Raw genomic sequence first — 13,357 nt, 5'->3', positions numbered from 1 at the left:
GTAAAAATAAAAACTAAATTAAGACAAAAACCAAAGGAACATGCAAACATACACACAGAAAGAGAGAGGGAGAGAGACAGAGACAGAGAGACAGAAAGAGACAGAGAGAGTTAGCGGCTTGGGACTGGCCCACTGTATTTAAGCTTTGTTGCACAATAAATTCAGATTTGCATCCTGATGCTGGTCTCTGGAGTATGATTTTTCCATAACACCTGTTATCATCATTTTCTAGAAGGACTCACAGGACTTATCATATAATTAAGCTATAGTTATTTTGTATAACAATATGAAAGTGTGACATTTATACAGAAAAAAAATTCAAGAGATGGTCACAAGAGGAATTAATGTACAATCTTCTGTGAGCCGTCCCAGTGAAATCATGAGAAATGCACTCAATTCCACAAACACTGATTTTATAGAATCTGTGCTGAGGTTGTTTAAATTAAATTTGTTTAAAACCTCTACACCCAAGTCTTTAATTGATAGGTTATTGCAAAAAATACCTGACTTAACACATCCCCAAGTCTCCCAAAAGAAAACGTACAAATGACCATCTTGTATGAAAAGGATAAAGAAAGCTGCAGTCCTTATGTTATGGAATGAGGAGATTCAACAGTCCCAGGTCTCATCTAAGGGTTGGCCTGTTAATTATAGTACAATAGACAGCAAGTTTGATGCTAACTTTCAAGTGACACCATTCTCTCTATGTAACAGGCATTAATGCCAGCAGTAAGGTGTGTTCTCACAGGCAATGATGCATACATAAGAAGTTATATCCCTCCTACAAGCTGGAGCCAGCCTTTAAGGAAATGTTAATTTTTTATAGTAAGTATGAATACATTAAAATATGAAATTGTTGTCTTATATATTAATTTTTGAAAAAAACTACATTAGTTAGCAGAGGTAGAAATAAATACTTTCAATCTCAAGATACCAATCCTCTTTCAGGTGTAAGACACTAACAGACTCACCAAAAAGGAGACTGAAATGGCATCCTCAATCTTTCATATTTGAAATAATATGTACACTAAAATGCTAGTTTTAACTGTAAACTAACCCAAACTAGAATTGCCTGGAAATAGAGCCTTTTGAGGAATTATCTACACTGACCTCAGCCTTACCACACCACATTGCACAATTTCAAGATAATTTCTAATTTCCTGGAAACTGTCTTAATATTTAATCTAAGATAAGGAATGTCATCATTTCTGGAAAACTCAAGTGGAAAATTGGACTGCCAGTCAGGGAACTATCAAAACATGAAAATGAAATTTTCCACGTTGTAATGCAAGAAGCCCTGCATTCACAAAACACTGTGGACATGCTTACATTTTATCAATCCATTAATTACTCTTTTGTACTCTAGAAATTCAATGGTCTTACCTTCTGATGTGTTTGCTGAAATAATGTCTTACAAACTCTATTTCTCTTTTTTTATTAAATATTATCATGCTAAATAATTCCTTTTCTATGTTTTCAAACTCTCCCTGTCTTTCTTTGATTGTTAATTGCTGCTACGTTTCCCTTTGTGGAACACACCAACACTTTTCACCAATATCCAGTCAATGTCCAATCATTGTCTTTCCTTTCCAGTTCTGTGATTATTTCAAGAGTGAATCAAAATATAGCCACAGTTTCCTAATAGTCCACAAGGGTGTGGTTTTATTTCTGGGTCTTCAATTCTATTCCATTGATCAATGTGTCTGTCTCTGTACCAGTACCATGCAGTTTTTATCACTATTGCTCTGTAGTAAGGCTTGTGTTCAGGGATGGTGTGATACTCCTTTCTTTTTGTTAAGAATTGATTTCTGGGTTTTTTCCCCTTTTCAGATGAATTTGAGAATTACTCTTTCCATGTCTTTGAATAATTGTGTTGAGATTTTGATGGGGATTGCACTGAATCTGTAGATTGCCTTTGGAAGGATGGCCATTTTTACTATATTAATTCTAGCAATCCGGGGATATGGGATATCTCTCCATTTTCTTCTTTAACTATTAAGACTGATTTTTCTTTCTGGCATATTACGAACTTCAATGATAACTGTAGAAAACATGAGGTACAAAAATAATGAAATAGGAGTGCTCTATGTGTAAATCTGGTTGAGAGTTAGTGTGGTATTTCCTATTTACTGTATCTAAAAATGTGAGATAATTTATAAATTTCACCTTGTTTGTTTATGTCTGCCTTCTCACTGCCATTGGTTTATCCTAAAGACTACAAATTCAGGAACAGGGCAAGGTTCAGCTCTTTAAGACTCAATCCTCTGAAGTCTTGTTGCATGTTTCTGCTGTGTATTAAAGCCAGAGGCAGTGGAAGTGTTCTGCAGTCAAACAAGCAATTGGTACACTTGTTCTCATTGACTATACTTTAAACTTTCTAATACCGTGCTACTCAACAGTTCAGTCCAGAAGGCCAGTGAGAAAATTGTTATGTGTATTGTCTCCTGACCATAGAAAACAAGAGAGATGATGGATTATATCTTCACCTTCTTTCAGGTATGGTAAGCTCTAGAAATCCTAAAACCATTAGTTATTGTATTAGCTTTCTGATTAAGGTCATAATGAAAACAATATATTGTCTGTGTATGCTATGATGAGCATGTTTCTGATCTCCTTGATTTTTAGATAAGGAATTTGACCCATGGCCAAATTTTCTGATGGTCTTAGGAAGGTCTCATTGGTTTGTTAACATCTTGAACGTGAGTCAATAAGTAGCAACTTTCAAGTTCCTAACTGTCAAAACTATTGCCATTATTCTTCATGTTGACTATAACTTGATGGTAAGGCTCTGTTAATGAATATACCATATATTTTGGCTACAGCACATAGAGAAATTAGATATCAACAACTGAGAAATCTTTTTACCCCCTAGCTCATTTAGCATTAGTGGAAGACATTAAGCAGTTGGCAGAGGAAATGGTATTATTAAGTATAGAAAGTCATAGTCTCTAGAGGAACATCAACCAATTTTGATTTTCTAAATAGTTATGTTGTAAAACTACCTTCTAAATATTTATGCTTATATCGATGAGCATAGGAGATCATTCTCTTTTCTGATATCTTCAGCTTCTTCTTTGAAAACTTAAAGCTTTTTGTCATATCAGTCTTTCATTTTCTTGGTTAGGGCTAGCTCAAGATATTCGATATTCTTGTGGCTATTGTGAAAGGTAAAGAAGAAACAGGAGTTTCATAAGTTTGAGTCTAGCTTGAGATAGAGTAGAGCTTGGCCTCATCAAACAAAAGAAAGTATGCACAAAGGAAGCTATATTTCTGGCCTTTATATTTTATAGAGAAGTTTTAATTGTGTGCTTTGTAATTTTCTTGTTATTGTTGTATACACAACTTTAGGACCAACTTCAAAGTACTATGATAAAAGATGGAATGATCAATAAATTGAGATTCCAGTACAGTTGAGCAATATTTAACTATTTGTATTGGGAAGGATGATATTCTGCACTTAAGTAATTTTTCCACAGAAGGCATGAGCATGGGTTTTTTTTTTTTTCTGTCTGATGTTCTCAATTTCCTAAGTATGAATCTCTTCTTTTGAATATGCAGTTTTTGATCATTTGTTATTGGATATTATCTTTATTTACATTTCAATTGTTATAGCATTTCCTGGTTTCCATCCCCTACCCAGAAACCCACTATCCCATCCCCTCCCCCCCTACTTCTGTGAGGGTGTTCCCTGTCCACCCACCCATTAATGCCTCCCCACCTTAGCATTCCACTACACAGGATCAGGGAACTTTCACATGAGCAAGGGTCTCTCCTCCCATTGATCCCCAAGAAGGTCAGTCTCTGCTACTTATGCAGCTAGAGCCATGGTTCCTTCCATGTGTACTCTTTGGTTGGTGGTTTAGCCCCTAGGTGCTATAAGGGGTCTGGTTGGTTGATATTGTTGTTCTTCCCATGGAGTTGCAAACCCTTTCAGCTACTTCAGTCCTTCTGCTACCATCCACATCTGTATTTGTCAGGCTTTTGAAAAGCCTCTCAAAAGACAACTATATCAGGATCCTGTCAGCAAGAACTTGGCACACACAATACTGTCTGGGTTTGGTTACTGGATAAGGGATGAATCCCCAGGTGGGGTAGAATCTGAATGGCCTTTTCTTTAGTCTCTGCTGCACAATTTGTCTCTGAATTTTCTCCCATGAGAATTTTGTTACCCCTTCTAGGAAGAACCGAAACACCCACAGTTTGGTCTTCAATCTTCTTGAGCTTCATATAGTCTGTGAATTGTATCTTGGGTATTCTGAGTTTGGAGATAATATCCTCTCATCAGTGAGTGCATACCATGTGTGTTCTTTTGTTATTGGGTTACATCACTCTGGATGATATTTTCTAGTTCCATCCATTTGCCCAAGGATTTCATTTAGTCATTGTTTTTAATGGATAAGTAGTACTCCATTGTGTAAATGTAACACATTTTTTGTATCCATTCCTCCATAGAAGGATATCTCAGTTCTTTCCAGCTTCTGCCTATCATATATAAGGCTGTGACACACATAGTGGAGCATGTGTCCTTGTTATATGCTGGAGAATCTTTTGGGTATATGCACAGGAGTGGTATAGCTGGGTCCTCATGTAATACTATGTCCAGTTATGAGGAAACACCAACTTCCAAAGCTTGCAAAACCATCAACAATGGGTAAGTGTTCCTCTTTCTCCAAATCCTCTCCAGTTGTCACCAAGTTTTTGACCTTAGCCATTCTTATGATGTGAGGTTGAGTCTCAGAGTTGTTTTGATTTGCATTTTCCTGATGACTAAGGATGTTGAACATTTATTTAGGTACTTCTCAGCCATTTGATATTCCCCAGTTGAGAATTCTTTGTCTGGCTTTGTGCCCCATTTTAATAGGGTTATTTGATTCTCTAGAGTCTAACTTCTTGAGTTCTTTGTGTATATTGGATATTATCCTTCTATCAGATGTAGGATTGGTATATTTTTTTTACCAATCTGTTGGTTGCTGTTTTGTCCTATTGACAGTGTCCTTTGCTTTACAGAAGCTTTGCAATTTTATGAGGTCTCATCTGTTTATTGTTGATCTTAAAGCAAAAGCTAATGGTGTTCTGTTCAGGAACTTTCCCCCTGTGCTCATGTGTTTGAGACTCTTCTCCACTTTCTTTTCTATTAGTTTCAGTGTATTTGGTTTTATGTGAAGGTTCTTGATCTACTTGGACTCGAGCTTTGTACAAGGGGACAAGAATGGATTGATTTACATTCTTCTATATGGTGACCGTCAGTTGAACCAGCACCATTTCTTGAAAATGCTGTATTTTTTACACTGGATGGTTTTAGCTCCTTTGTCAAAAATTAAGTGACCATAGGTGTAGGAGTTACTTTCTGGGTGTTCAGTTCTATTCCATTGATCTTCCTGTCTTTCTCTGTACCAATACCATACAGGTTTTATCACTATTTCTCTGTAATACAGCTTGAAGTCAAGGATGGTGATTACCTAGTTCTTTTATTTTTGAGAAAAGTTTTAGCTATCCTGGGTTTTTTGTTGTTTCATATAATTTTGAGATTCCTCTTCCTAACTCTATGAAGAATTGAGTTAGAATTTTGATGGGGATTGTATCTGTACATTGCTTTAGGCAAGATGGCCATTTTTACTATATTATTCCTGCTAATCCATGAACATCGGAGATCTTTCCTTCTTCTGAGATCTTCTTTGATTTTGTTTTTTAGAGAGTTGAAATTCTTGTCATTATAGATCTTTCAATTGCTTGGTTAGAGTCACCAAGGTATTTTATTTTATTTGTGACTATTGTGAAGGGTGTCATTTCTCCAATTTCTTTCTCACCCTGTTCATCCTTTGAGTAGTAGAGGGCTACTGATTTTTTTTAATTCATTTTATATCCAGCCCCTTTACTGAAGTTGTTTATCTGGTTTAGGTGTTCACTGGTGGAATTTTTGGGGTCCCTTAAGTATAGTATCATTTCATTTGAAATAGTGATATTTTGACTTATTCCTTTCCAAATTGTATCCCTTTTACTTCCATTTGCTGTCTAATTGCTCTGGATAGGACTCTGAGTACTATATGGAAAGGAAGGGAGAGAGTGGGCAGCCTTGTCTAGTCCTTGATTTTAATGGGAGTGCTTCAACTTTCTCTCCATTTAGTTTGATGTTGTCTACTAGTTTGCTGGATATTGCTTTGGCTATATTTAGGTATGGGTCTTTAATTCCTGATCTTTACAAAACTTTTACCATTTTGTCAAATGCTTTCTCCGCACCTAATGTGATGATCATATAGGTTTTTTTTTTTTTTTGAGTTGTTTATATAGTGGATTATGTTGGCGGATTTTCTTACATTGAACCATGCCTAATTCCTTGGGATTATGCATACTTGATCATAATGGATGATCTTTTTGATGTGTTCTTGGATTAGATTTCAGAGAATTTTATTATTTTTGATATTCATAAGGGAAATTAGTCTGAAGCTCTCTTTCTTTGTTTTGTCTATGTGTGGTTTAGGTGTAAATGTAATTGTAGCCTCATAGAACAAATTGGGTAGTGTTCCTGGTGTTTGTATCTCATGGAATAGTTTGAAGAGTGTAGGTATTAGGTTTTCTTTGAAGGTATGATTGAACTCTGCACTAAATCCATCTGGTCCTGGGAATTTTTTGAATGGGAGACTTTTAATGGCTGTTGCTATTTCTTTACAGGTTATGGGACTGTTCAGGTGGTTTACCTTGTCCTTATTTAATTTTAACAATGTGATATCTGTCTAGAAAATTGTCCATTTCATGCAGATTTCTCAGTTTTGTTGTAGGATCTGATGATTTTTTTTTCAATTTCCTCAGTTTCTGTTGTTTCATCTCCCTTTTCATTTCTGATTTTGTTAATTTGGGTATGGTCTCTGTTCCCTCTGATAAATCTGGTGAAGTTTTTGTCTATCCTATTGATTTTCTCAAAAAAAAATAGCTTCTGGTTTTCTTTATTCTTTGTATAGTTCTTTTTGTTTCTATTTGGTTGATTTCAGTCCTGAGTTTGATTATTTCCTACCATCTTCTCCCCTTGGATGTGTTTACTTCTTCTTTTTCTAGAGCTTTCAGGTGTGCAGTTAAGCTGCTAGTGTATGCTCTCTCCAATTTCCTTTGGAGGCACTCAGAGCTATGAGTTTTCCTCCTACCACTGCTTTCATTGTGTCTCATAAGTTTTGGTATGATATGCCTTCATTTCATTAAATTCTAAAAAGTCTTTAATAGTTCAGCTTCCATGTGTATGTGGGTTTTCCAGGTTTTTAGTTTGTTTGTTTTTGTGTTTGTTTTTGTTGCTGCTGTTGTTATTAAAGACCAGCCTCAGTCCATGGTGATCTGTTAGGATGCATGGGATTATTTCAATCTTCTTGTATTTGTTGAGGCCTTTTTTTTTTTTATTTCTTCCTTATTCAAGTTATAACTGAATAGAGCAATGTTCAGTTTCCATGTGTATGTGGGTTTTCTGTTGTTTTTGTTGTTATTGAAGACCAGCTTTAGTCCATGGTGATCTTATAAGATGCATGGGATTATTTCAATCGTCTTGTATTTTTGAGACCTGATTTTGACCAAATATATGATCAGTTTTGGAGAAGGTACAATGAGGTATTGAGAAGAAGGTATATGTTTTAGAATGAAATGTTCTATAGATATCTATTAAGTACATTTGGTTCATAACATGTTAGTTTTATTGTGTCTCTGTTTAATTGTGTTTCTGTTTCCATGACCTGTCCATTCATGAGAGTGGGGTGTTGAAGTCTCTAACTATTTATTTGTGAGGTACAATGTATGCTTTGAACTTTAATAAAGTTTCTTTTATGAATGTGGGTGCCCTTGAATTTGGAGCATAGATGTTCAGAATTGAGAGTTCATTTTGGTAGATTTTTCCTTTGGCAAGTATGAAGGGTCCTTCTTTATCTTTTTTGATGACTTTTAGTTGAATTTCTATTTTTTCTCGCTATTAGAATGGCTAGTCCAGCTTGTTTCTTGGGACGATTTCCTTTGAGAATTGTTTTCCTGCCTTTTACTCTGAGGTAGAGTCTGTCTTTTACACTGAGGTGCATTCCTGTATGCAGCAAAATGTTGGGTTCTGTTTCTGTATCCAGTCTGTTAATCTATCTATTTTATTGGAGAATTGACCCCACTGATAAAAAGATATTAAGGAAGTATAATTGTTGCTTCCTGATATTTTTGTTGTTAGAGGTTAAAATATATTTGCATGGTTATCTTCTTTTGGGTTTGTTGAAAGATTACTTTCTTGCTTTTTCTAGAGTGTAGTTTTCCTCTTTGTGTTGGAGTTTTCCATCTATTATCCTTTATAGGACTGGCTTTGTGGAAATATATAGTGTAGATTTGGTTTTCTCATAGAATATCTTGGTTTCTCCATCTACAGTAATTGAAAGTTGTGCTGGATATAGTAGCCTGGGCTGGCATTGGTGTTCTCTTAGAATCTGTATGACATCTGTCCAAGATCTCCTGGCTTTCATATTCTCTGATGAGAAGTGTTGTGTAATCTGCCTTTATATGTTACTTGACATTTTTCCCTCACTACTTTTTATATTCTTTCTTTGTTTTACACATTGTGGTTTTGATTATTTTATGACAGAAAAAATTTCTTTTCTGATCCAGTCTATTTGGAGTTCTGTAGTCTTCTTGTATGTTGATGGGCATCTCTTTCTTTAAGTTAGGGAAGTTTTCTTCAATAATTTCATTAATGATATATACTGGCCCTTTAAGTTGACAATCTTTTGTCTCTTCTATACCTATTATTCTTAGGTTTTGTTGACTCATTGTGCCCTGTATCTCCTGGGTGTTTTGGATTAGGAGCTTTTTGCATTTTGCCTTTTCTTTGACTGTTGTGTCAATGTTTTCTATGGTATCACCTATACTTGAGATTCTCTCTTCTATCTCTTGTATTTTGTTGATGATACTTGCAACTATGACTCCTGATCTATTTCCTAGGTTTTCTATCTCCAGGCTTGTCTCCCTCTGTGGTATCTTTATGGTTTCTATTTCCATTTTTAGATCATGGATGGTTTTGTTCAATTCCTTCACCTGTTTGGTTGTATTTTCCTATAATACTTTAAGAGATTTTTGCCTGTTTACATGTATTCTCCTGTATTTCTACAAGGAAGTTAATTATGTCCTTCTTAAAATCCTCTATCCTCATCATGAGTAGTGATTTCAAATCCAAATCTTGCTTTTCCAGTGTGATGAGGTATTCAGGACATGCTATGGGGGGAGAACTGAGATCTGATGATACCAAGTAACCTTGGTTTCTGTTGCTTATGTTCTTGTGCTTGCCTCTCGCCATCTGGTTATCTCTAGTGCTAACTGCCCCTGCTATCTATGACTAGAGCCTCTGGCTCCTATGATCCTGGTTGTCCCAGAAATCCTCAGAGTCCAGCTTTCTCTGTGATCTGATGATTCTGGGATTCTATGATCCTGAGATCCTGGGTGTGTCAGAGCTCCTGGAAGTCAGGCTGCCTCTGTGATCCAGAAATCCTAGTGTGACCAAACACCTGAGATCCTGTGTTCCTGTGCATGTTAGAGCTCCTATGATCCTGGGCATGTTAGAGCACTTGGGAGTCGAGCTTCCTCTGGATGTTGTGGGACTGTGTTTGAGCCAGTGCCCACCGTTTATACATCTTGATGATACTTTTAATATTTTATTATGCAGATAAGCTGGCTGTGTAAAAGACTTCATATCATACCACTATTTTCTCAAGGTTTTTTTTGACAAACAACTTTAGATGATCCCTAGACATCTTCTAATTTCATAATGTTATCTTGTTATGATATTGTTGACATATTCTTATTCCTTAACAGAAAGATGGAGGTTTTCCATGAATTGCTTGTGTAAACAATAGGGCTCATGTGCACATGCTTTCATCTAGGATGCAATAAGTCAGGGTGGTTTTATAACAAGTTATAAGTGAACATCTTAGAAATGAAGACTGTAAAATGTTTCTATTTAAACACTTGCTTTTTTACAAACTCGGTGCTCGAAACTTTGATATAGTTTCTGTGACTTCCCTTAGAGAAGACTCAAAGAGGATTCTACAGCATTTCTTCTTTAAGTGGTATCATGTCCTTTTTTTTCTTGTATAAACTCCATTGTTTTATATACCTAGGCATTTTTCTAACAAATATCAGTTCCTGGGGTACAAGTAGAAAGCCTTAATGCCAGTGACTAGTTTGTACTTGGCTGGACTAAAGTGATTTCTAGGGTGCTTTACTCTTGTGACTCAGAGGGAAAGATCCAGACAAACTTGGGTGCATTCTTCACTGCAAATGAACACCTCACTGAAGACATGGGGAAATTTGATTCTGAAGATGTTTCTTTTCTTCTTGTGCCCTAAACATTCTAAGTCATATCTATTTCTAAATGATGCTTTTGGTTGCTTTTTTAGGTACCTACGAGTAAGGCTACAGAAGCCACCAAAATAGCTATAGGTGTTGGTTTCCACCATATTAATTCTGCTGCTGTGTATCATAATGAAAAGGAGGTATGACTAGCCATCTGAAGCAAGGTTGCAGATGGCACTGTGAAGAGGGAAGATATATTTTACACAACAAAGGTATTGGGAATATGGTATAGAAGTGAATGGTACATGATCCATTGAAACAATCTTTATATGATTAAGTCAGTGAAGGTTGTTAAAATGAACATCGACAAATTTGTGAGCTTCATCTTTAAATTTATCAACGGAATGTTAACTACCTTCTTCTCTGAGTCTCAGTTCACCAGTGTGTGATTTAGAATGGAGAAGAAAACTGGGTTTTTTTGATTGCCTGAATAACTACAAAATTTTCTCATTGTTCTGAAAATAATTTCTCTCCTTCCTCAAAAAGATACAATATTATAAGAAAGCATTTTCTGTGTTAATCAAGATATGAGTAATTATTCTTCTTATGGAGTTACAATACCCCTATACTCCTCTTGTTCTTCCACCACCAGAGAGAGTTGGTATGTAGGGAACCACTTTCATAGGGGTAAAGGGTAGTGGGGAGAGTGCATATATGGTATCAGGGATTTCTAGAGGAGTAAATGGGAAGTGGAATATCATTTGAGATATAAAGGAATGGAACAATTAACAAAAAATGTAAGTAATAATGTTTCTTCTTCTATATGGAATAATTGGATGTTCAACATATTTTCCATTCAGACATATAAATGAGACATGCATTCTTCCAATTTTTATTGATTTATCATATTAGACTCTTATTTTCATCAATAAATATTTGTTTTATAATTAGAACAAAAATACTGGAAAAAGTAAGAATTACATAAAGGTACATTCATATCTCACTAGCAGCTATAGTCATTATTTATTATTATATAGTATATATAATTGGGAATGTCATACTACATTTGTAAATTATGTAAATACTGAAATTTTTGTTACTACAAGAAGGCATGATTTTAATATGAAAGGTCAGACCATGTAAATATTTTGATTTTTTCTTACTCTAGCTAAGTTTAATTACTGTAGGGGATCACACTGTTTATTATGCCCCTTTTTATGAAGAAGGAAATTGAAAGATAGAGAAGGGAAATATCTACATCTCAGTATTAGCCGGACGGTGGTGGCGCATGCCTTTAATGCCAGCACTTGGGAGGTAGAGGCAGGCTGATTTCTGAGTTCGAGGCAAGCCTGGTCTACAGAGTGAGTTCCAGGACAGCCAAGGTGACACAGAGAAACCCTGTCTCATAAAAGCATTTAAAAAAATAATAATATTTTACAATCCTCCTTAATACATGTTCTCTGACTAGTAAAATTGTCCAATAATCTAATTTGTAGGTTATCTTGATTTTTCCATATGTGATTTTAAAAATATTTATTTATTGTAAGTGAATTAGTGTCATGACTATTTGAATATATGTTTACCATGAGTTAGCCTGCAGAAGTAACTACAGAGACAGGAATAAGGCATCAGATCCCCTATAACTAGAATTATGACCAGAAGAGAGCATCAGATCCCATATAACTACAGTGAAAGAGATTATGAATTACCGTGTGGATGCTGAGAACCAAATCCAGGTTGTCTACAAGGGGAGTAAGTGGTGTTCTCTTGCTAACACTTCTCTCTAGCCCTCCATGAGTTATTTTGAGTTTGCACATTTTTCTTCAGCTTCTATTTATATAGACAGAACAGCATTGATTTCTGTTCAGGGGAAGGTTAGAGAAGCTTGAAAGTACATATGACAATTAATCATTTCATCATAAGCCATTTTACTAAAAAGAACCGGGAATCAAAATTAACCACAACTAATAATTTAGAAAGAGCAAATGCAGGCCACCCAGTTTTGTTACTGGTAACATAATATGTCATTTTACAAGGATTTCAAATGGCTATTTAGACCTAGAAGAGCACAAATCACTATGTTCTAGAAAAGCATTGTTTCCTTACTCTTCCTTTTCTATAAAGTGGCTGACCCATACTGTTCTTATGCAGGTTGGGACATCCCGAAGACATTTATACAAGAATTATTTACATTAAAACAATAGGTAGGGTGAGGTCAGTGTTCTTTCATATATGTTAACCAAACACAACACATCATAATGAATATGCAAGAAGAGTTATAGAGTATTAGATGCAAAAGTCTTTTATATATTCGGTGAAATACGAGTTTGATGATAAATTATTATTACTTGAAAACTTTGGGGACTTGAGTATTATTCTAGATTAACCCATAATAAATGAACATTGAAGAGAGATTTTAACTAATTAATATGGAAAAAAATTCAGTAAGAAGATGGATATTTTCTCCCATGTTTGTCAGTGTCACACTAATCCCTGTGTTAGGTAAACCAACTGAAGAAACTCTGGAAGTTCAATAATTTAATGTCAGATCAATTCTTCAACTTTTGCAGGTTTGGTGAGCATTTCATTGTCCAGAACTGGTGCAAGTCTGCTTGGAACAGTTGTTGAACCAACTCCAGCTAGGCTACATGGACCTGTATATCTCATTCATTTCCCAATAGGCATAAAGGTATGCAGTTTGGATCACCAACAATTTCAGCTCTAACTGAGAAATTTTCTGGTTGATTGAATTTTATAAAGTTTAAATACACAATTCAGGTCCCAACACTGGGAGTAACTGGGACCAGCAGGACCAGGCACTTAGGAACTCCGCCAGCCTAGTAGCTCTGGTTTCTTCGGGGTCTGTCTGGGTTAGTGTTCTGAGCAGACATTGGGCACAAGCTCTGCAGCCACTCTGACAACACACAGAGAAAGCCACACTCCCAGGTGATCTAACAAACCCAAGATCCCAGGATCCCAAAACCACAGGATCACAGAGGCAGCTTGACTCTCAGGAGTTCTGACACAACCAGGATCACAGGAAGGACAGGCTCCAGTCAGATTTAGC

At 35.8% G+C, this 13,357-nt stretch overlaps 1 pseudogene; it reads left to right on the top strand.

Moving 5' to 3' along the window:
• LOC116082587 overlaps positions 1–13,357 on the top strand; it is a 29,406-nt pseudogene that overhangs the window by 6,214 nt on the left and 9,835 nt on the right.

This window comes from Mastomys coucha, unplaced genomic scaffold, assembly GCF_008632895.1.
Source record: "Mastomys coucha isolate ucsf_1 unplaced genomic scaffold, UCSF_Mcou_1 pScaffold7, whole genome shotgun sequence".
NCBI classification, from domain to species: Eukaryota; Metazoa; Chordata; class Mammalia; order Rodentia; family Muridae; genus Mastomys; species Mastomys coucha.
The sequence above is the reverse complement of the archived record's forward strand: the minus strand, read 5'-3'. Positions and strand labels throughout refer to the sequence as shown.